The sequence below is a fragment of the Pristis pectinata genome, chromosome 15 (genome assembly GCF_009764475.1).
Source record: "Pristis pectinata isolate sPriPec2 chromosome 15, sPriPec2.1.pri, whole genome shotgun sequence".
NCBI classification, from domain to species: Eukaryota; Metazoa; Chordata; class Chondrichthyes; order Rhinopristiformes; family Pristidae; genus Pristis; species Pristis pectinata.
Genome location: NC_067419.1, coordinates 16,531,181 through 16,556,133, shown reverse-complemented (window position 1 = coordinate 16,556,133; position 24,953 = coordinate 16,531,181). Strand labels below are relative to the sequence as shown.

The 24,953-nt window shown below is 39.2% G+C and overlaps 1 protein-coding gene across 4 annotated transcripts in view; it reads right to left on the bottom strand.

The window, feature by feature from the left end:
• Positions 1-24,953, bottom strand: part of LOC127578231 (FYVE, RhoGEF and PH domain-containing protein 4-like) — a 173,898-nt gene that overhangs the window by 92,155 nt on the left and 56,790 nt on the right. Inside the window, exon 1 of one of the 4 annotated variants that reach the window (XM_052029988.1) lies at positions 13,846-13,891. The exons of the other annotated variants lie outside the window; for them this stretch is intronic. The gene's annotated coding sequence lies outside the window, so the exon portion shown is untranslated. Of the gene's footprint in view, positions 1-13,845; positions 13,892-24,953 lie in introns of those variants that run through there. 4 annotated transcript variants of the gene reach the window in all.

Here is a 24,953-nt window from a genome sequence, read left to right as displayed (position 1 = left end):
TCTGGCCTCTTTTTCATAAAGCTAAGTGTAGCTTTACTGGGGACCTCCTGTCCCCCATGGCCCCAAACCAGAGATGATAATTTTGGTTTTTATTTGTATGCAATGTTTATCCTGGTGTCCAGATACCTTGATGGAAGCAAGGCTGGAATTGTGAAGGTGTGAAATCCCTCTGATATTTTGTGACATGTCTGGAAGGGCCCTGAAGCAATTGTGGTCACCTGCCTGTACAACCACATGATTTTCACACAGGATGCATCTTGGGTTTTGAGGACATTTGAGATGATTATAATCATACATTGAATACTACAATTCAACATTCTTATAGCACAGCCCTCAGGAAATACATATCCACCAAGTTATTGTAAAAATAGCACAAACATAAATGCATGTTCCCCAATCTCCTAAAAACCTACAAAAGTTCAAACTATGAACAATTATCAAAATTAATGGCCAGATCAGACCAAAAGTGCAAATTTAAATCATCTGAACAGCATTTTCCAAATTAAGCGATAAACTTCAAGAAGAATGTGTGCTTTTGCACAAGTACAATGCTAATGATACACAGATAACAGCAGAAAAAAGGACATTCTTAAATTTGTCAAATATTAAAAGACTATCATACCTTTAAATGCCAAATATTTTGGAAAATAAACAAAGTTTTCACTGCTGTATTTTTTCACATAACCTCTAAGTGCTGAGTTGAAGGAAGTACCAAATGTTTTTTTAGCAATACTACACCACTTCCTCTATGATAAATGCAACACCAAATGAGAGAAGAACAAATGCTTGTGGTGTAGAGAGGGACAGCCCATGTGTTCCTTATTTCTCCTCATTTTCCAACACAAAGCCAATATCATTCAACAAGCCACTCCTTGATTTAACACCATCAACATGCATCACACACCATGATGGGAAAATGCAGAAGAATAAGTATGAATGCCCAGGCAAGACCAAAGAACCCCTGGAGTTAATCCCCAACAACTGGAAAAGATCATTGAATGTTGATGGGAGCAAAAGTGTTGCAGTAAGAAGTGAATGAAGGACAGAGCATAGTGGTCTACTCGTACGGATGTCCTCAGTTCAAGGAAGGTAGAAAGATCATGTGGGTAATGTCATGTTGCAGGATGTTAGAAGATCACAAGAGAGATGGATTCTGGGACAGTAGTGAGAGGGCAACCCTGTCTAGTACCTCGAAAAAGCCTGAACAGAGGGGATCTCTGATTATTAGTAACTATTGAAGCCATAGGTGTATGATAAATCAATTTGATCGCAGATATGAAATTGGGACTAAAATTAAATTTCTCAAGTGTATTAAATAAATATTCCCATTCGACTCTACCAAACGCCTTTTCAGCATCTAATGAAATAACACATTCTGGAATTTTAGATGAGGGGGTATATATAATATTCATTAACCTCCTAATATTAAAATGCAAATGACAATTCTGGATAAATCCTGTCTGGTCATCAGAGATAATTTGTGGAAGAACCTTTTCCAATCTAGAAGCCAATATTTTGGAAAATATTTTGGAATCCACATGTAATAAAGAAATAGGTCTATAAGATGCACATTCAGTGGATCTTTATCCTTTTTAAGAATTAAAGAGGATAGCAGCTTCATAAAAGGATTGTGGTAGTTTACTCACCGATAGGGCATCTTTAAAAATTTTTCCTAACCAGGGAGAAAGAAGATCAGAAAAAGATTTTAAAAATTCGATTGTATACCCATCGGGACCAGGTGTTTTACCCGAATTCATTGAAAAAATTGCCTTCTTTATTCCTTCCTCCGAAATGGGTGCATCTAATATTGAACGTTCATTACATGATAATTTCGGAGTCTTCGGTCCCTTAAAAATTCATGCATTAATGTAGAATCCTCAGGGAATTCTGATTGGTATAAAGAAGTATAAAATTCTTGAAGATTTATTAATTTGTTCATGGTCCACCGTATAGTCACCATCTGGTTTACAGATTTTAATAATCTGACGTTTAGTTGAAGCAGCTTTCAATTGATTGGCAAGCAATCTACCAGATTTGTCACCATGTATATAAAACTGGTTTTAAGTAATTGATTTTCAGTTGGAGACATTAATAGTAAACTATGTTGTAATAAGTTTTGTTCTTTTTATAAAGCTCCAAATTAGGAGCATCAGAATATTTTTTAATCGATTTCTTTAATCTTATCAGCCAATGTACATATTTCATTATTAGGAGTGGCGCTGTTGATTCTTCGCTTAAATTTGAGGAAGTTTGGAGTCCATTTATTCAATATTTTCATACGATATAGATCCCTTCTCAATGATCTTTGAATTTGGAGGAGCAGATTTGACGACATAATAATGCTCTTTGTTCATCGAGAAATATCAGTCCAGTTTCTTTTTCCTTTTGAAATTTTTTTCCCCGTTCGTTTTGTTTTATTATTACAATTTTTTTTCCATTTGGGTTTTTTTATATAATAAATCTTTTTCTTTCTCTTTTTGATTTTTTTTGTAATATATTCGTTTACCAAGAAACCGTGGGGCATAGAATATATTTTTTATTCTTTATGATTATATATGTCACGATCGTCCTCCCGATCTCTTTGTATTATGTGTATAATTACTGATGTTATATGTATTAATCTGAAAGTTAATGAAAAGATTGAAAAAGAAAAAAAAGATTTGCTTGGGGGGCTAGGGTAAGCACTTCTACTCCACCTGGCCTACAGGCAGTGTTCCAAGTGGCACCTACCCACTGAATCTAGCATTGCCCACCCCTCTTTAACTGCTAATAAACCTTGGAACACATTCAGCAGCTGATACCATGCATGGCACAAAGATGATGGCCAGTGTAGGTCAATCATTACAGCCAGAAGTCCTTGCTGCAGGTCAGATTTCTTGGCTTAACTATTTTCAACTATTCTCTCAATGATCTTGCTGAGATCAGGGTTGAGGCTCTTCAAGATTATTCTAAAATATTCTGTTCTATGGCCAATAATGAAGCAGCACATAACAACACATGGAAGCATTTGGGCCTTGGGCTGACAAATAGAAGATAAAACCTCACAAGTTTTATGCAGTGACCATAACCTCCCTCAACCACATACAGTTTGACAATTGACTCGATTAGAAATTTAACTAGACCAGATGCAATTTATTCCAGGCTACAAGACCACAGTAAACTCTAGTTACACTGACAAAGACCAATGGAATTCATACCAAATATCTGCATGGTTGAAGATGTTTGAGAAAGACAGAGCTGTCCACTTGATCAATATCTCCACCACTGGTGCACTGTGATTTCAGCAGCAGCCATTTATGGGATGCAGCAGACCTTCAAACTTCCTTCAACAGCACTTCACAGCCCATTGACCCCCCACCACCAAGAATAGGAAGAGGCCGTAATATTAAGGGAGTACCTCACCTTCAAGCTACATTATTTCTTCATTGTCATTAAATCAGAGTTCTGGAATTCTCCAAGTACCATTGTTGGAGCACTCACCAAACAACAATTTGCAGTTATGTAGTGAATTTAACATAGAAAAATGTTCCAAGGTGCTTCATAGGAGCATAACCAAACAACAATTGATACTGACCACATGGTTCTTTGCCAGAACACAAATAAGATCAAAATTAAGCAGTTCACAACTCTATCTGGTTTACGTTAGTTGTAACATCAAAGTGGTGATTATAAGGTATGGTTTGCTATACATGTCTACATTACATTGCAGACAGATGCCTCAGCACATCACCTGATAAAGAAACCAAGACTTGACAACTCCTTCCAGCCAGTTCTGTCCCTCAACACCATTTATAGCAATGTGCTGAGCTATCCATGTCTCAGCATCTATCAAAATTAATTTACAAAGAAGTAACAACCTGCTGATAAAGTTCCTCAGTTCCAATAGATGAAACCATGGGTTGAATGTCTCCCCATGCTGTTTCCCTAGAGTAGCATGTATCACCATACTGCATTTGCATCTTCCAGGGAACTCTGCTGCTCAAGTATCTCATGAGTTGTTCCTGCTGTTCAGCTAGAGTTGGGTCAAACCTGAAGCTGGTTACTTGTCTAATGACCAATCTCACTGGTGGTGAGTGGGGGTGCAGGGGGACTTGGACAGCAAGTAGGTAAAAGCACAAAGAAAAGCAGTGAATCGGGACCCCTTAGGACCAAAGTACCTTCATGCACATGATGAAGAAATTCTCTGAAGCAGACTGGAATTTGATACCTAATTCGGATGATGTAACAGAACTCTAAAGGTATGGATGTTGATGAAATCTTGTGATTCATGAAGGTCAGAATCTTCACGTGATGTAACCTTGCAGCCAGGGCTCCAATGGATAGGGTGGTTCCAGTTGGGCAAACATTAGGTGGCCTACCACTACTTTATATTAATAAGTTGCCCAGCTTTAGTTAGTTGCAATCAACCTGTATAACCTTGAGCCTCTAAATCCAGGCTCTCTCAACATGTACCTAAGCTTCTTAAACAAATGCTCTGGTTGCCCCCGGAGGGAGACAGGGTTCACAGTACATCTGCAAATGTAGATGCCCCCATTGGATTTCTCAGCAGATTGGCTCAAGGATTCAAGCTTAAACATTTGCACATGACAAAAATCTGGAATACCAAAATAATAACTAATATAGCCTATAATTCACGGAGCTGTAAAGAGTGGTGGAAACACAATGCACAATAAACTTACAACAGTATGAATGATTCACAGACAAAATTTTAAAAAGGCAAGGAATGGGACTAATTTGACAGGACTGTCAGAGCTGACAAACGACAATGGGTTGAGCGAAAAGTTCACTATTGGTGGGGAGACAAACTGAAGCAAGCAGATCAGTCTTCAGTTATACACCCCACCCAACTGCATACTAATCAATCAAAAAAACTATTTTGTAGGCTATTTAATAAGCAGCTGATGCACTACCACCCATTTTGCCACCACCAGCACCGACCCCCCCACCACCGTAATTGTTAGACTTGAATTCTACTTTCACTGATTCCAGAAACATGTAAATATCTTTGATAAAGAAGCTATTCACTTTGACTAATTATGATACTGAAGAATAAATAGCACACATAAAGGATTAAACTGATGTACTGATTAATTACATGATGTTGAGAATTAGCTACATCACTGAATGGTGACTGAAATTGGATGGAGCTGGTGTAAATTTTGGTGGTTCATTTATAGAAATAATGAGTTCTTTTGGAAAACGATACTTTTATTCTTTTATTCTGCTTTCTCTTTTATGCTGGATCAGACAGAGCCAATAGGTGCATTATCCTCGTGGGAGTACTCACAAAGGCATCAGCATTGAAGCACTGCAGTAAAAGCAGAAAATGCTGAGAAATCACAGCACATCTGTTCACATCCAAAAAGAAAGGTGGAGCTGGATTCTGAGCAAGGTGACGTATGCAAAGTACCTACTTGTCTTTACTCTTTTCAGAAATGAATGGGTCTGTTATTAATTTCCAGTGCTTTATTTTTCAAAAGAAATCTAATGTCCAGCATTTGTATTTTTTGTTTCTTTACAACCTAGCTGAGCCAAGAGAGCTGATCAATTACAGAGCCAATTTCTGAGCCAAGAGAGCTGATCAATTACAGAGCAGTTTCTAGGAATCATCTAAATGCATCATCTATGAAGATCCCAACCGCAAATCTATTCAAAATTAGGTTGAGAAGACTGTTAACCATATTATATACCATCAATAAGAATTCTGACATATAAACAGGCAAAGAGATTGAATTAAAGAAGATATGTCAAATTGAACCAGAAGCAATGTGGGTCCAGTTGATGAAAGAGACTTCTTTTCAACTGTATTTATTTGATTCTTAAGAACTCCACTCTTCAAAATAAATACTGTTTCTAATTTAAATGAATATGAGGAGCTGAAGCTAGTGCTTAAGTTTTATATTCCATTTCAAGGATGGACTTAATCCTTACATTTCGGGTTTACGTCAAAATTATAATAAAGACAGATTAACAGGAATAATTCCATTGACTAAAATCCTGATAAAATTAAATAGACTCATCAAATCAAATGAGAAAAATAACATCAAATAGGAATCTGTTAATAACATGGGCAGAACTGCTGCCTGGAATTACTGGACGTTAAATTTCTAAGACATTTCCTAGTTTAGGCATCATGTAACACTTTCACAAGACACCTTACAGTCCACTAGAATTCACCAGCTATAACCTCCTGTTTCTTGATAGGTGCCAAATACCTGCACTACCAGATCGAGGCTTAGGCAAGACGGGGGGGGGGGCGGGGGGTTAAGTGTGGAGGCGGTCCAGAGAACTAACAGAAGTGACAGGAGATCAGAATCTCAAGGTCATGCTTGTGGACCGAATAGAGGTATTCTGAAAATCATTACCCAATCTGCATTTTGTTTCCCCAGCATAAAGCAGACCTTATCGTGAACAGTGGATGCAAGATATAAGCTTTTCAAGTAACCTGGTGTTCTGAAATCAGTGTTTGGGGCCCTGGTCAGTAGGAAGAATGGAGGTAGAAGGGTAATTAACAGGTTTCACTTTTATCACACATGGATATTTGCTCTTTTCGAGCATTTGAAAATCTTTTATGTATGTTGCATGACATACATTTTGGACACTCATATTTTATAACTATAGCCATGTGCTGCTGCTTTGCTGGGTTCAAACTGATATCCAAACCAAGGTACTTGCCAGAAGAGTGCAGATCCAGTCCTGCAGCCTGTTCCCATTCAAGGCTCATTTGCTTGTAGACCATCCCATTCAGCACCTTAAACATTCACATTGCCAACGATTCAACCTAATTGCCGTGTGTGCCAGCTACAAAGATGCAGTGCGGCAACTCATCAAGGCTTCAGCAGTATTTCTGAAACCTGCGGCCTCAGAAGAGCAGTAGATACACGGGAATGCCATTGGTTAACTACATGACCCTAACTTGGAAATAAATGGCCAATCCTTCATTGTTGCTGGGTCAGAGTCATGAAGCTCCCTGTCTGTGGAACTACCTTCACCACACAACGAATGCTGTTCAGCGATATTTTTTCATGAGCATTTACAGTTGGGTAATAAATACTGGCCTTACCGTTGATGGCCACACCTCATGAATGAATAAATATGCATTACGATTTGTGCTTGTAACACTGACATTTCATGGATATAGGAATAGAAAATGTGAAAAACTGGGTGAATATAAAGTAGCAATGAGTTTACAAAGTTAATGAATGATATTAAATTACGTCAGCTCTACACTGAGATATCATTCTGCATTTGCTGATTCCTTTCCAAAACGATCATTCTACATATATCTTTTTCAATTAATGTAGACTTACGCAATTATAAGATCAATACTAGGAAAAGGTAATTCTGTCCTTACCACATAACTCACAAATATACTTTCCACCAGGAGTACTTCATCACAAATAATCCAGCTGACAATTTTACTAAAATCTACAAGTGCTAAAACCAATCATAGAGCATTGCTGTCATCCTCTCTTCTCTTGGCCAAGGTAAAGTTACTGAGTACAAACTAAGGAACAATCCTACACCTTTCTTGGCCTGTCTGGTCACCAATATGCACAATCCATTGGACTAGCAGGGAGTTACTGCACTGGTTGGAGGAACTGAAGCTGCTTTGACAGTACCCAGTGAAGTATAGTTCACACTCTGAAATAAAGTAAATGAATTGTTTTAATTTGAATTTGCAGAGTCATTTGTAATATCATTGTTTTCCTTCTAATTTAGGGACTTTAATAAACTCAAATGAATAATTGTCAAACTTCTCTTTAAGGTACTTCTGGTATAAATTCCTGACTTAGTACTATTGAAATATTCTATCACGGTGCCTAAGTATTCAAAATGCCTTCCAGAATATTACAATTGTAATCAGAATTCTGGTCCATAAGACAGAATCGACCGTAAAAATACCATGTAGCTCATTAAATCTATTTCTAATATTCTATCAAGGATTCAGTCCACCTAATTTCCTGGGAAGAGATTCTTCATCCTCCTTTCCCACGTATATCGAACAAAACACCAGACTATCTACCAAATTATACATTCTGTACTGATTTTGTCACTTCTGCCATGAAAGTACCACAAATTATTATTAAAAAATTGGGAGAAGCATATCTTTTAAAGGTGCCAAAACACTACTGATGTAAATGGACAGAACTTAGAATACAATGCAATACAGGAAGAAGTCTATCAGTTGATGCTGAGTCGCAGCGTGGCAGGAGAGGCCAATGTGCGAGAGGACAAACTTTTCATAGTGGACACAGGTGGAAGTCAAGATGGAGATTCTACCTCCCAGCCTACCTGTGGGCTTCAGCCTGGGCTATCTGGTAGTTCTCTGACTTTACCAACCTTAACCTGTCTTCTCCATTCACAGTGTCATGGGCAGGGTTCTCAACAAAGGTGGAAATTGTTTACTCTCTGGCCTAGCTTAAAATAGACGACAGAGCTTTCACATCCACAAAGAAAAGTGCTCTGTACACAAGCCACATTTCACAGGCCTCTTAACACATTATATCTATAGGCTTGCATCAACAGCAATAATGTTCTGAAAAGCTGCAATTAAGAAGCTTCTAATGTGTGCAATAAAGGAATTGGCTTCTCTTACCAAGCCAAAAAGATTGCTTTGAGTGCCAACAGTCCAATTATCCATTCACACTGTAAACAGTTAGAAACCCCATTCAGAAATTATAGATTCAATGAATGAATAAGAGGAATGAATAGAGGACTTTGAATTCAAGAAAATTATGACCTTAAGTTTTTGACCTCCTGGCATTCTATCTTCTTTCCCTGGATTTTGGAGGTCACAATGGATCACAGAGTCCAGTATAAATTAATTTTCCTAGAGAGGCTGTATCATGCTGCGTGTTACACTTCTGGTGGCCCTTTGTTACCTCGGTCAAGGAGCCTTTTTATTCCTGTCCATCTACAGAATGCTTTTTAGCAAATGTTTACACTATTAGGTATATCAGATTTAATTAATGTCTATCTTCATCAAAACCCACACATTTTCACTACCTGGCAAAATTCATTGAACAATATCAAACCGGGGCTCATTTTCTTCATCTTAAAATTCACAGGGCACTGAAGCTGAATGTAGTGTCATTACTTCTCCTCATTAGTAAGATGAACTATTTGAAAAACAAATCAAATTTAGTTGAAGGAACTCATAACTCAAGTAATACTCTTTGTAATCTTCCATAATTCACAGTGGAAATGGTGAGAAAATTACTTTTGCTGATATTCTACACATACATACACACTTATTGATGCAGATGAAATTCAGAATTACCCAGAGTTTTGTTGGGTCTCTGCCAAACAAAAGAACAGAAGCAACTTCTTTTCTGAACAGAAGGAAGAGAGAAGAATTACAATCAAGGACGGAAAAAAAACACAATCACCATGGCTATTTCCCTCCTTGACTGGAGATGGACACTTGGTCAAATGAAAAGGAGAAAGGTAATTCAGTGATCCATAGTTGAAAATATCTCAGTCAATGACCTCATCCAAAACTGGAAGTATAATCACCTCAGTTTAAAAGCACATTGTCCTCAGAACAACAAGGTGCTGGCAAATCCTTGCTTGGAGTAAATTGCATCAAAGTATAACATTGCAGAATTTACATATATTGTTTTAATAATCTCAATAAAAATTCTGAAACTTCTCCTTCCACAGGCAAAAGAATTAACTGACTTATTTTACTGAGATTCTGTCTTTCCAGTCAAAGCTGAATACACTTTTCAACTTACTTGGTTCCAGAGCAAGAGAGTTTTGATGGGTTTTGATGAAGATAGACATTTAATTAAATCTGATATACCTAATAGTGTAACATTTGCTAATTCACCATTAACAGCACTGAATGGTGTTGGCGCAAATTCGTTGGCCACTGATTCATACGGAATCTCTGTATACAATGCTTTCATAATGCGTATTAAAACAGGAACCACATTGCATGATACAGGAGCTGCAAAAAGCTGAATTCCATTGCACATTGTACAACAGACAAGCTAATAAGGGAACTTTCAATGCATTTGGGAGGATGGGTTTACATGTGGCTGCAAAAAGGAAAATCCCTAAAGACAAAATGGAATCTTTCAATGACATTTGCTACCAAATTGATTTAATTACTGACCACTGGTAAGGTCTCCTGTACTTTGTTTTCACTTATTAAGCTTCTGTACAAATGGTAATGCTGCACAGGGTGCAGAATAGTTTTTCCAAAGAAATCATAACATAAATGATTAAAACAAAGTGAAAAATAAATTTTTAAGAATTACTAAAGGCAAAGAAACAACTGTTTAATTTGCTTTTATGTTGGCTTCGTGCTCCCAAATTTTTGGTTGATTTGCTTTATACTCTACTTATCAACTATTTGTGAGCAATAGTTTAGTTTTTAAATGTCATGCACTATAAATTAATTTTTGTACTAAAATAACAAGGAAAAAACAAAAACACCTAAAACTATTTGCTACTGAGATGCTGATGATCACTGAATTTGTCTGTGGAGGCAACTAACAGATGCAGAGGAAAACAAAACATTTCAAGGCTTCAGTCACTGAAGTACCTCTGCCAGAAATCTTGAAGCAGAGTATCTTCTCATTCTCTTATTCACAACATGTGCCTAATCCTCAACTCTACACATTTTCCCATGCTTTTTATATAGAACAACTGCTATTCAGTTTTAGAGGTTTAAATGAATGAATGAAGCAATTAGTGTTGAAAAAATATCAAAACTTATCACCAAACTTATCTGTAAATTTAAAACATAACAGGAATTTCGGAATCAAGCCTTATGAATTAGTGAAAACAAAAACCCAGACTGACTTCTCATCTGAGAACAGCAGAATGCAAGCTGTGGGCTTTTGACTTTTAACTCTTTAAGGAAGGCAAATATCTTTATATTCTTGTAATAATCTGAATCTTTTAAACCTTCAGTGGAAATAGATAAAAAAGAAAATCAATAAAAGGTGTGCAAGAAATTGCAAATCAGTAAGTTCATTTACATCAATGCATTTATATAACAATTTTTATGGAGTAAAATATCACAAGGCCCTTTATAGGAGCATTATCAAAGAAATTTAGCTCAAAGAAATTTAGCTCAAAGAATTATAAAGGGATACAAGAAAGGGTTTGCTAAATCAGGAAGGTTTTCTTCTTCCTTGGTTGTGTCTTGAGGTTGAGGATGACTTATTTCCACTGACGTGTGGATTATGAGGTGGCTGATGAGGCTTATGCAGGTTCTGCAGACTCTGCCACAGGTGGGGCAGGAGGTCGTCGTTGAGGTGGGTTAGTAGTCCAGAGGTATGAAAGGTGGTGTGCTCCTTCCACTATTTCTACTGGGCTTCCGAGTGCTCCTGATGAAGAGACCCAAGGTTGCCCATGAGTTCCCAGATGCTCTTGCTCTACTTTGAGGGGTCATAGGCCAAGGATTCCCACAAATCATTGAGATTATTACATTTCATCAAGGAGGCTCTGAGAAGATCTTAAAGTGTTTTCTCTGTCTTCCCGATAGTCATTTGCCCTAATAGAGCTTAGAGCAGAGACCATTTTTGGGGAATCGGACATGTCTTTCTACTCGAGCTGCCTGCATGTAAGTAGAGCCTTGATTCTGGGCATGTTGGCTGGGAGACAACACTAAAGCATATACTGCCAATGGATTTGCAGGATTTTGTGAGTTGGTTCTTATTCAGTCCTTTATGCTGACACTATCAGTTGTCCATGCCACTAAAGCTTACAGGAGGACAGGGATTGCTGTTGCTCCTTATAAATCATGAGGTTATTGCTAGGTTTGACATCTTGATCTTCAAATACTGTTTTCCTCAGTTGGCCAAAGGTTTTGCTGATGCACTGGAAGTGGTGGCAAATGTTATCATCCATGTCTGTTTTTGTTGAGATGTGGCTCCTGAGATAAGGAAAATCATCTTTATTGTCAGGAGGCTGTCCTGTAGAATGGAGAGCAGGTTGGTATAGGTCCTTTGTTTTACAAATGCATAGTGCAAGGCCTGTTTTCTTATGTACTTCAGTAGGCATGGTAACAATGAGAGAGGTCAGCTGATGAGTGTGCACATACACAGGAATCTTCTGCATACTGCAGCTTGGTGGCTGAAATTGACCTTGGTTCCAGAGCACAGGCGATACAGAGGTTCTTATTTATCCTGTACATTAACTCTACTCCAGAGGGAAGCTTGTTAAGGGGAGGTGCAATATTGGGGAGAAAGATTGAGAACAAGAGTTGGAGCAATAGCATAGGCCTTGCTAAAAGTGTCTTAAAGAGGAAAGAATTAAAAAACAATTTTGAGGTTGTATATTGGAGAATGTTGTGTAGCATACAACCTCACGAGACAATGGAGAGGATGGAGTAGATGCTCAGCTCATGGTTCAAAAGGATGCCAGCTTGTGAGTAGTCTTGTTCAGCCTCAGTCAGTGGCAATAGAGCAGATTGGTGGTTAAGGAACAGAATGAGTGAGGGATGGAGGAAGATTTCAAAAAAAACAAAGCAATAAAAGATATTTTTGACATTTTCTCTCTTTGTTGTGCTACCCTGCAACCTTGTGATTTGAGATGCTAATTTACTGATTAACAAAGATAAACTCCATGACTTATAAGCTGAAAAATATTAACTATAGAGTTCATATTCCTTTTGCATGTGTAACACATGTTTTTGCACCATTCTGTTTCTACTGTTCAAAATAAGTACATATTCTCCCCTAAGGCTTCAATAAACACAGGTCACCACAAAAAAAGAACTATGATGTGAGGTTCATGGAGCACTCAACAAGAAAACCTACAAAGTGGCTAATGCGCAAAATGGAAATTCAGATTTGCAATGCAGGGATGCAGTTCTGAGATAGAAATTAAACACATTCTTTAGGCAGATGTAGCTTTACTGTATTTAACTAGTATTGCATCTAATCTAGATGTTCTTGATGCAGATTCGAAAGGAAGAATTGAAAAAAAACATTTTGTCTTCCAACAACTAACATTCCTCATCAAAGTGAATAAAGAAATTCAAGATTTTATTCCAGAGGCCAATTTTCATTAAGTAGTTTTATACAAAGATAACATTTCAGCAAATCAATATTATATTTCATAAATCACAACATAATTCTATTTCTCTAGTCATTTTCCAATTTTTCTTATGCTCTTTCCTCTCCTTCCACCCGGCATATAAAGCAACAGTCAATTACTCCCTATGCAATTATTATTTCAGGACACAGTACCATTAAAAAGAATGATACCACCAGTATCAAACAACCCATGCAATGTATATATCATAGTCAAATCTTTTTCACACTGGAATTTTTGTGTCAAGAATTGTCAGTGTCAGACCTCCGAGGTTAGGAGATCGCTAAAAGGGTTAAAAACCCATTGGTGGTAATGATCAATAAACAAGCAGACATGACAGCAAATACCACATCTTCACAAAACCATTTCTGCACTAGTAGCAGATTATAATACCAACCGTCAGCACACAACTCAACCATTAACATCAGACCTGGTAGTTAAACTGGATTTCAACACAAGATCAAAGTCATTGATCTTTGGCAGCATATACCTCACTGATTCCGCCATTCAATACAAACCTGAAGGGTTGTTATATTACCTGGCATAACCTTTAATCTATTGCTGAAAGGGCAGAGTAATTGTTCAACACTACACATCCTCCATGTCTGCCTCCTCTGCAAGCACAATCCATTGAAAACACATTGCTAACATTCCTTCAAGTTTCAACAACTCGTTTGTTACTGCAAATGTTTTTAATTCACCTTAAATTAAAAACAAGTCACACAACAACAATATTGAATACAAGTATAAAAAAATGAATAGGAAATTGTATTTATTGGTAGGACTGACCTTATGAAAGCAGAGCTAGCTGTCTTGGCTGGCAGCATTGCAGGTTTTCAGCATTTCCCATTCAACTGCTCCACTAATCAAGCACTTATTGCTTATTAGCAGACTGCATCTTTGATATTTCTCTTGCACGCGATGTCCTGCTTCTCGCCGACCCCAGCACAGCATGAACAATTGCATTCCAATAGGGACTGAGCAGATGGTTGTTTCCAAGGCAACTACATCTATTAAAACTACTGGCAGAAGGATGTGACTGCTGTTAACAGCAATACAATTGCTAGCATTGTACTACAATGAGCAGGAAAAAGCTGCAGTGCTGACTGAGCATGCTCAGCAGGTATTTTTGCCCTTTGACCAGGTGATATTTTGGGTTCAAAAATCTCAGCTATTACCAGGTGATATTTTGGGTTCAAAAATCTCAGCTATTAAGAATCCCCGCAATTTGAAAAGGAATGACATTCATGTACAAGTAACTTGCTGGCAAATGGAATCATTCAGGCAGTTTCCAAATTGCAACAATGTACTTTCAGCAAACCAGAGCAACTGGATGATATCGCTTTACTGATACTTTGGGGCAAAAATTCCTTGTGGTTTCTGATGAAAGGCTGACAGTCCTGTGGAAAAAATGTGTAGACCGACTGTGCCAAAGCTCCACTGATTCTGGGGATTCATTTCCTCCATATGAGTGGCACAGCAGGTAGAGCTGCTGCCTTACAGCTCCAGCAACTGAACCTGACCTCTGGTGGTGTCTGTTTGCATTCTCCCCATGACCCATGGGTTTCCTCCAGATGTTCCAGTCCCTTCCCACATCCCAAAAAAAGGACCTGCTGGTTGGTTAATTGCCAACTATAAATTGTCTCCAGTCTAGGTAGGTAGTAGAAGAATTTGGGAGAGTTAATGGGCACATGAGAGAGAATAGATTATAGTGCAGTGAGGTGGATTGATGGGATTGTTCTGAGAGCTGCCAAAGACTCAATGGGCTGAATGGCCTCCTATGTTGTAAGGAACTATCAATATGAATAAAGGGAGTTTCCAACGACCTCCTACAGGGCAACCTTCAGCAGGGGGGCATAATTGTGGTTGGGGTCTCTCCACATTAGGAGAGGTCTATTCCTTTGGCTCAGTCAGAAACAGGATATTTGTAGCGGTTTGTAAACAGACCAATCATATTCTCTTCCACAAGAGCAGATACAAGTAGGTGCTCTTTACACGTCCAAATTGGTTCCCACCTATGGGGATCAAAGTGAACAGAGGAGCAGAGTCAGGCTGAAAAATCCCCTCACCTCCCCAGTGGCATTAAGTTGCTAAAATTACTGGTTGTGGTGGACAGGAGGAGGTTAGAGGTGCCCTGCATCTGTTGCATGGCAAGCAGCTGCTTTTCATCTGGGCTCTCATAATCTGTTGGGCAAACACCAGAATATTGTCTTGTATTTTTAATCTCCATTTACAGTTACCGAAATGAAATACAATTTTGTGCCTTTAAATCAGCATTAATATTTGAATTACAGATCATAGGAGATATTGGAAAAGTAAGCATTGTTCCTTGGAATAGAAGAGATTAAGGATTTCATGATGATGAGAGGTTTTGGTAAAATACATGTACATTCCTTCTGGGGAATGGGACAGTGATCTGATGTCAGAGATTAAAACTCACTGCTAAGAGAGAGGGAGGACCAGGAAAATATTTTTCACCGAGTTATTGAGGATCTAGCATTCTCTTTGTGAAAAGTTGGTGGAAGCTGATTCCATTACTAACTTTGTGAGTTGAATAGGTGTTTGAGCAAAGGAATATGTAGGATTACAGGTTAAAACATTGAGGATTAAGCATGATTGCTCTTTTAAAGAGCCACCTGCTGTGCTGTCAGCTTGTACGATTCTATGAGAGACACAAGGAATTCTGCAGATGCTGGAATCTGGAGCAACACACAAAACGTGCTGGAGGAACTCAGCACGTCAGGCAGCATCTGCTGAGTTCCTCCAGCACTTTTTGTGTGTTGTATGATTCTATGATATTCTTAATATCATATCACAACAACAAAGATGCCAACCGATTAGCTCAGAGCACAGTGAGGGTAATTCATATTCAACGTTCTCCAATTTTAGCCTGACAGATTAGATCAACTCTTAATATAACCCAAAGAGAAAAAGCCCGTAAGATGTTCGTTATTAGTTCTCTGTCCATATAACCAAGAAGGGCTTGAGAACGTTTTTTCTTAATTTTGAAAATACTACTGATAAGATTTCTAGGTAATTTAGTAGATCCTACAGTTGTCCTCCCAGTACAATTGCTTTTCCAAAAACACATTTCATTTACTTCCCCTAGATATATATATTTTTGCAGAATTTGAAGTCAAATTAATGTTTTTCTCAAAATTATTTCAATGGATATAAACCCTATCTTTAATTTTCTGAGCCATCTATTTTTGCATTGACACACATATTCATCAAGTAGTCTCTCAAGGAACTAGCAAAATGCATGGAGATTCATTATAGAAGAACCACAAGGCAAATGAAGCTAATGTCTAAGATAGATTTGGAAACTGGATTACAAGATATGATGGTATACAAACAATAACAAATGCTTAAAGAAGTAATTCCAATCCACAATGAACAAGAATCAAAAACCCCATAGGAAAAGTGGATCAATTATTTGTAAAGGATAATACTAGATTAAGGGAAGAGCTTATGGTGCTGACAAAATGAGTAGTAAGACTGAAGACTGCAAGGAATTTGGGATTCAATAAATGACGTCCAAAATATTGATAAATAATGAAAGCAAATTTGCAAAGAAGGTAAAAGCAGAACATGAAAGTTTTTTTTATTCATTCAAGGGATGTGGGCTTCAGATACTGAGCCAGCATTTAATTACCCATCCCTAGTTGCCCTTCAGAAGGTGGTGGTGAGCTACCTTCGTGAACTGCTGCAGTCCTTGAGGTGTGGGTGTACCCACAATGCTGTTAGGGCGAGAGTTCCAGGGTTTTGACCCAGCAACAGTGAAGGAATAACGATATATTTTCAAATCAGCATGGTGTGTGGCTTGGAGGGCAACTTCCAGGTGGTGGTGTTTCCATTCTTTTGCTGCCCTTGTCCTGGCTGATAGAGTTTGCGGATTTGGAAGGTGCTGTCTAAGGAGTCTTGGTGAATTGCTGCAGTATATCCTGTAGATGGTACAAACTGCTGTGCATCGGTGGTGGAGTGAGTGCCTGGTTGTGGATGGCGTGCTTATCAAACGGGCTGCTCTATCCTGCATGGTGATGAGTTTCTTGTGTTGTTGAAGCTGCACTCATTCAAGCAAATAGAGAGTATTCCATCACACTCCTGATGAGCCTTGTAGATGGTGGGCAGGCTTTGGGGGAATTAGGAGATGAGATACTCACTGTGGGATTCCTAGCCTCTGACCTGCTCTTGTAGCCACCTTGTGACATTGGGGGACTGAATGTCAGGGGGCAATAACTGGATTTTCTCTTGTTGGATATCGTCATCGCCTGGCACTTGTGTGGCATGAACATTACTTGCCACTTATCAGCCCAGGTCTGGACTTTGTCCAGGTCTTGTTGTATGTGGATGTGGACTGCTTCATCATCTGAGGTTGGTGAGGGTGCTGAACATTGTCCAATGATCAGCCAACAAACATACTTCTGACCTTATGACTGAAGGAAGGTCATTGATGAAGCAGCTGAAGATAGTTGGGGCTTGGACACTACTGAACATGTTGGAAAAGGTTGGCAAATGTAAATGTAAATTCCTCACAGGTAGAGGCAGGAGAAATTCTAATGGGAATTAAGGACATGGCAGGGGCATTAAACAAATATTTTGCACCCTCATTTACAAAACACAAGTCTGGAAGTAGGAACATGGGAAGAAATAAAGAGTCCAATAATATTGAAGAAAATGAAATGGATGATAGCAATGAAGTAGCAATGGAGTAATTAACAGAACTAAATGCCAACAAATCTCTTGGGTGATGGCCTGTATCCCAGATTTTTAAGAGAGGTGACTATAGAAATATTAGATGCTTTGTCTTTGATTGTCTAAAATATGGAAAGGTCTCTGCAAATTGGAAGGTAGAAAATATAACACTATTATTCAAGTAAGAAGGCACAGAACAAACGGAATTATAGACTATTAGTCTGACGAGTAATAAGGAAAAAGCTAGAATCTATTATTAATGTAATTGGATGCTTAGAAAATCATAATATGATTGTACAGAGACAATAAGGATTTATGAAAAGGAAATTGTGTTCAACAAATTCTTTTTTTTAAGGTTGTTAGAAATGGGATGAATGAGACACAAGTGGATTTAGTGAATTTCGATATTTAAAACGCATTCAGTAAGATACTACACAACAGATTATTAAGACTTGTATGATTATAACTGAGGCTGCATACCAGCTCCAATTCCTGGCTACAAATCACCCCCCAAACCTGGCCCTACACCAGCCCCTGCTCCTAGCCACACATCTGACATCACTCATAGTGACACACCTGCCCCCATTCTCGATCCCACATCTCCCTTCACTCCTGAGCAGGAGTAGCTAAAGTGCTGCAACGTACCCACTGATGAGGCTGTCACTGTCAGCCAGTTTGCGCCGCAGCCTGGCCTCGCAGAAGTGCACAGGCTGGCGGTTCTCAGAGGAGAGACAGGGAAGGCATATGCAGCACTTGGGAACAGTGAGGTGTGGGCCAGAGAAGGTGCAGAGTGTGTTGAGCAGAGGGTCAGAGGAAAGAAAGGGGGAAGGGTGCCTGCTGCTTAAGGAAGGAAGGGGGCAAGCAACAGAGTGAAAGGGGGAGAGAAGGGAATGTAGGGGTTAGATGGTGAGAGTATGAAGGGGTATGGTGAGAGATCAGGTGAGATTTCTGTGATAAGGATGACCAAGAGAGGGGAAAGGGGGAGGATGTGGTGGGGGGGGGGGGGGAGTAATAAGTGAGGGAGTTATTGTGCAAGGATATTTGTGCATGCTGACAGGCACCTGTGCTTGTGTCCATCTATCTCTGTGTTCTAATGTTCACACTGTAGAGCCTAGTCAGGAGCCTTCCTGGACCCCTTGCTGCTGATTAAGACCTCACTCTGGCCCATTTGTGTGGTAGCTGGTGTGCAATGGCTATTCCACAGTAACTCACCCACTGCAACTTCCACTCATCAGTACAAAGTTCAGGACCTGGAACATGAGGATTTTCATGGACCACCTCAATGGCAACAGATATGAACACCAAAGGCACCTCAACTTCATTCACTGCGCTGCAGTTAAATCATGCCTGTGTATATGTGTGTGCATGTGGAGGGGCTCGGCTCTGAGTCAGAGACCCAGGAATCTGTGTTCTGGTTAACCAGACATGCCCTGTAATTATATGTTATTGCTGATACTAGAACTACAGTAGTCATAGTAGCAGCAGAGCAGTAGTCATAGTAGTATAAAGTTTGATCTCCTTATCTATGGAGTTATATTTGCCTTAGGGGGAATGTGAGAAAGATTGACAAGGTGGATTTGTGGTACAGGGGAATTCTCCTAGAAGGAGAGATTAGTTAGGTTAGCACAGTATTCACTAGCCTTCAGGAGTTTGCTCTGATGAAAACTACAAAATTCTTAAGGGGCTTTACAGAATAAGAGGGGTTACAGCCTCAAATACGGTGCTGACCATTTAGGGGAGAAATGATGTCAGTCACTCAAAGTGACTCTTTGGAGTGTTCTACTAAAGTGCTGTGGATGCTCAATCATTGTATACAGATACAAAAAAGATGAAAAGATGATGTGAAATGTGGATTTGTGATAGGGGAAAATCGGTCAGGCTTGAAGAGTTGAATACACTTATTACTCTTATTTTTGTGGTGTTATTCACTGCAGGTTCCATTTCACAAGTTAAAAAGTACTCTCGTTAAACTTAAATTTCCCAGTCAAGAAAGTCCCCAATTAATGATTCAAGATAGTTTTGACCTGACTGAATAGAGTGTTTGTGTACTCATTTAGTCTGGTTAGATATATTCTACTGATTTTCTCTTGCCCAGTACTTTGGAAGTATACGATTGATGTTACAGAAATGTCTATTGGCAAATGAATAGGACTTTAGGATATTAGTTCTAAACTTTTATTTATTAAACAAAAAGGTTTTTTGTGTAATACAATTTTGTGCAAACTAAAGTGGCACTAATCTGTACAAAGCAGGAAGATTCTGGGATAGCAACAAATAAATCTGCTAAAGGAACTCAGCATCTATGGGGAAATGGAATTGTTACATTTCTGGTCAAAACCCTGCACTGGAATAATTCCTTGCTGAGTTCTTCCAGCAGGTTATTTGTTGGTCCAGATTCCAGCATCTGCAGTCTCTTGTGTCTCCAGATTCTAGGATAGCATGGATAAACAAGTGCAGGGAAGGTGATGTGCAATTAACCTACGTTTTCTTGACTCAGTCCAAGATTCAAGCAAAGTACTTGCTGTGATCATATTACCATGAGTTTGGTGGTCACAGGGTGGTCTTACATTGAATGCTTCACTAGCCAAATGCTGCGTTGAGAATTCAGAGGCAGGATATGCTGCCAATTGCAATGTGTATAAAGATTTGTGTAAACTTGAGGAAATAAAGTATATAATTCTTTTTTAACCAATACTTTAGTGTAATTGCAAATTATACTCAAAAGTAAAATATAAATAATTGATTAAGATATGGCAATGCAGGTTGCATTTTCGAATTGCTGAATGCGGGAGTTGCTGGATGCCAAGAATGTCCCAAATGAGCGTGTCTCCATCTTGAATCAGAGGCTGACAGAAAATTACTAGAAACTTTATATCCAAGCAAATAGAATGAGTGACAAACACATTCTGCTCAGTCAGGTGGAGGAAAGGGAAATAGCACTGTCACACCTACTTTAAAGCAGGCAAAGGAGACTTCATGGGAGCAGACAGGGAAAGAGCCAGTTGAGAAAAGCTCTGCAGGATTGTTGCGGCCCACCAAATAGTGTTCCTGCATTAGTCACAGCCTTGAGGGAGGAAAGCTAGATAAGAGCAAGTAAAATCGAAACATTGTTGTAGCAATTTCTTTGACAGAGGCAGAAAGATTTCTGAACAAAATGTAGTCATGCCAATGTTACGATCCATAATGTTTGGACAAGATTGGGGTGACGCACATTGCAGGGATGCATGTTAGAAGCAAAATTGTATCTTCAGTTGCAATGAAGTTATACTATAGATGCACTGTATACTACTAACATAATAGCTGCTGGAAAGTTTGAACTGTAAAGGCGACTCCCAAGTTACTGCTGATTGGGTAATGGAAATTTTCCCTTACAGAATTCATAAATCACTACCTGAAAATTTGAGATACAGAATAAAATTTGCTCTCATGGAATTCATGTGGAAAAAAAGTAAATAAATAAACATAAATTCGCATTACAGACAATCACAATACAGACTGTTTTCTAGAAATGCAACCGCTCATTACACAGGGGTCACCTGCACTTCAAAGTAAAAAGTCTCAATGTTCACTTAATATGGTCATCAAAAAATGCTTCCATATAAATGTCAGCTGGTTTGCTGCTTTCAGAACATCAGGACTTGGTTAGTAAAAATGCTTTTTGGAAATCTTAAAACAGCGGAAGATCCAGCTGGTCCCGATACTTCAGTGGAGGTGGAGAGGGTGCGAAGGGAAATATGGCAAAGCAGCACATGGAGGTTCTATCGAGTTTCATGTCAGGACCTTGTCGTAACTTTTTCCTTTTGTTTCCTGCCAGGCAGGAAAGCCAGTGGCAACTGGAGGCCCTTGGGTTGGTCTTGGAAACTGTAGGGGGCCTATAATAAAAGCTCTTACCTTTTAGAGCCAGCAGCTGCTGCCTCCGTTTTGATTCTGTTTTCCTGAGCTCTGGGAAACTGGCCAGCGGTGGATAAATTTAGATCAAGCTCCCAATTGCACTCTGGGTCCTGCTATTAATAAAACATACCACCACCAAAACAGGGCACTTGCTTACCTTGCTTACTTGCCCTCATTTAAATGGCAATTTGCACAGCGCATTGGGCTGGCATTACCCTACCTATGCCAAACAGTCATATGGGGTCCTTGAAATCCTGGAAATTTTGGGAATGACTTTGGTATAGTTTGATATTTTTGCATACAAGGGGTCAAGGAACAGGTGTGCGTCCTTAAAGGTGTGCTGTGTGGTCGCTGAACTAAAGACCATACCTTCCTTCCTTCCTTCCATGCTCTCTATAAAATATAACATCCAGGACCACGGGTGGTCTGGGGTTTGGGAGAGAGGGGGGCTGGAGGTTGGTTATGTGACTGGGTCCTGGGGGAAGAAGTGGTATGTGCTGGCTGGCTGGCTGGATAGATCACTACCTAATGTGAGATCAGGCCCTCGATCAGGGGGCCAAGGGGGTTTGGGTGGGGATCAGAGAATTGGAGGATCATGGGTTGGGGTGTCATGCTAATCAAGGGGTCAAGCAACCAGAGGGATCAAGGGTTTGGGGAGTTGGATTGATTGGACAATTACTGATTTGTGGGATTGAAAACTTAGGCCAACAGGAGAGGTAGGAATTAGAGAGATAGCAGAGCCATTGATCAGAGTACCAGGCCAACTGAGAAGAGTCAGGATGAGCCAATCACTGGTGGGAGGGTGGTTAGTGCTCAGGGGTGGCATTTAGGAGAGGCAGGGTTGGTACCATGGGGAGGGTGTTGCCTAAACGAGAGGTAAATAATGAGAATGTTCTATGAAGATATGGGTATCCTGGGAGTGTCTGGGATTAATTTGCCTTGCAATGCTCAAAAACAACTGATACAGAGAGCGCGGTTTGACTTGATGCAAGCTGACACTGTAGTTGTGTCCAGTACATGAGGGTGATCCTCAACCAGAGTTAAATCTTCAGAGGGGTACAATTTGACAAAGAAATGTTCACTCCCAAGTTGATTTTCGGTGTAGCACTTAACTAAAAAGCACCACACTTACAAATTTCTAGGCCTTGGTACTTTATAAAAGTTCCGTTAAACTGATTAATCAAAACCAGGTCCACTAACTTTGCCACTAAATTAAGAATTCTTCCAATCTATTGTGCATAAGTAACCAAGGATTCGCCACTGGGATCACTTGCCTTTTCGTAGAACTAACATTAGTATTGGCATCAACTTCATCCCAACTGAATCCTTGGTAATAAGGTGGGAAGAACTTATTTTAAATTCAATTCAACTGAATGTATAGAGTTGAGTACAACAAACAACAAATAATTCAGCATCTACTTTGCACTGACAACTAAAATCAAATTTCTCACCAAGTATTTTGATGCCACACTAAACATCTACGACAAACCTTCTCTTGATAAATTGATGCAATTGATTAATTGCAGAAACACATGTTTCCTGCACTGGCAGTGACTTTAAAAATCAGATCAACAAAGTCTATGCATGTGCACACTCTGGCATAATTACTCAAACATTTTAAATAAAGAAGGGATATTAAGCACACGACTGTGTAGTGGAGCTAGAAGGTGCAACATTTTACTGACCACTGCTTTCTTGCAGGAAATGTAAAAGAAAAAATATTTCAAAGTGCAACAGCTATACTTAATATCAATATCTCCTTTTGCTCATCTTTTTAGGCAATAGCTTCCATAAGATACCCAGAACCCTACATAAAAGGTAGCCTTTGAAAGTAATTTTACAATTGTCCCAGACATGGTCCAGAAAGGATATTTATGACAACTTCTCAAACAATGAAGTTATTTTAAACAAGTTAAATAGTAAAGGTTATGAACCGTGAAGTGAAGGCATTACTGTGGAGGCATTGCAAAGATATTTGATAAAAATACTTCCCCCTAGAAATTCATCTGTGCAAAGCTAGAAGAACACTTGTGACAAAGTTGAAAATCGTGTTTAACACCCTGATAATCAACTTTGCACACTTTGCTGGGGTGTTATTGTCAGTTGTTAATATCGTATGATCATTTTAGTGTAGGATTTTCTTAATCCCAATCAGCAGGTTTCTCCAGCAGATTGTTTGTTGCTCCAGATTCCAGCATCTGCACACTCTTGCATCTCCACTGTTCCTCCAGTGCCGAGATTGCCAAAATGATTTTGCAGGAGTGCAACACCGGAACTTCATTTCTAGCATGATTTTCAACCACCTTGGTCTCAATAAAGACAGCGCTGGCTGTTGAAAGACAGATGAGCCAACATTTTCTACAATTTAAGGCTGAAACAACATTTTTAAAGGCCTAGTCATACTTAACTTGCATGCATTGTCAGCCACAGTGCATCCTGCCTACTGCACATGCCAACCCTTCCTTGCGTCTTCAATACCTTGCTGCAACTCTCAGTGACACTCTCTGCTTCATCAGACCAGACTTTTCCTTCAGACCACAGGAGTAGGCATAATGGGCGTGGGCTTTGCTGGTTTCCCTAAAGAGCAGGCATCTGGAGACTGCACCCACATCCCCAGAGACTTCCCTGGCAATGTCCTGTTAGGAGCATCTGCCATGGCTCAGTCAGGATAGGCAAGAGTCCTGTATTAGAAGGGACATTCCATTCTTCAATGGAAACTTGTCTGCCTAGTATTAAATCACAATCCTGTCCCTTAATTATGAAATTAGAATACTGGCAATCCTATTGTCAATGGACCCCTGTAAATACCATGCCACGCCACATCACATTATAGCTGTAGTTGATGTGATCCACTTGACTCTTGAGGTCCCTGTCAGTAAACCTAGGAGCACTGTCCCTGCCTTTAGGGATCACAGTGGCAGCCACGGGGAACAGAACAACAGCCTCTAGTAGCCAGGAGGTTTTATGCATTTGTGCCTTTAAAAACTGGCTGATGAGCTCACAGCTGTCATTCAACCAACAATGAGAGACACTAAGAGCCCACTTTTTCCAGACAGCTCGAATGAATTCCACAATATTTTAAGAACTCTATAATAGGGAGCTATGTAATAACATTTTAACATCCAATAAACAGTACAGATGAATTTCTAGGCCTCTGATTTGAAAGGTTTTTGCCTTTATTATTAATGATTTATTTCCTACATATTTGGATGAATGATACAACTTTTAGCATGTGAATTGAATAGACTTTTGGACCACTTCATTATTCCTGTGTCTAACATACGATTCCATCAAAAGAACCTCAGGGTGCC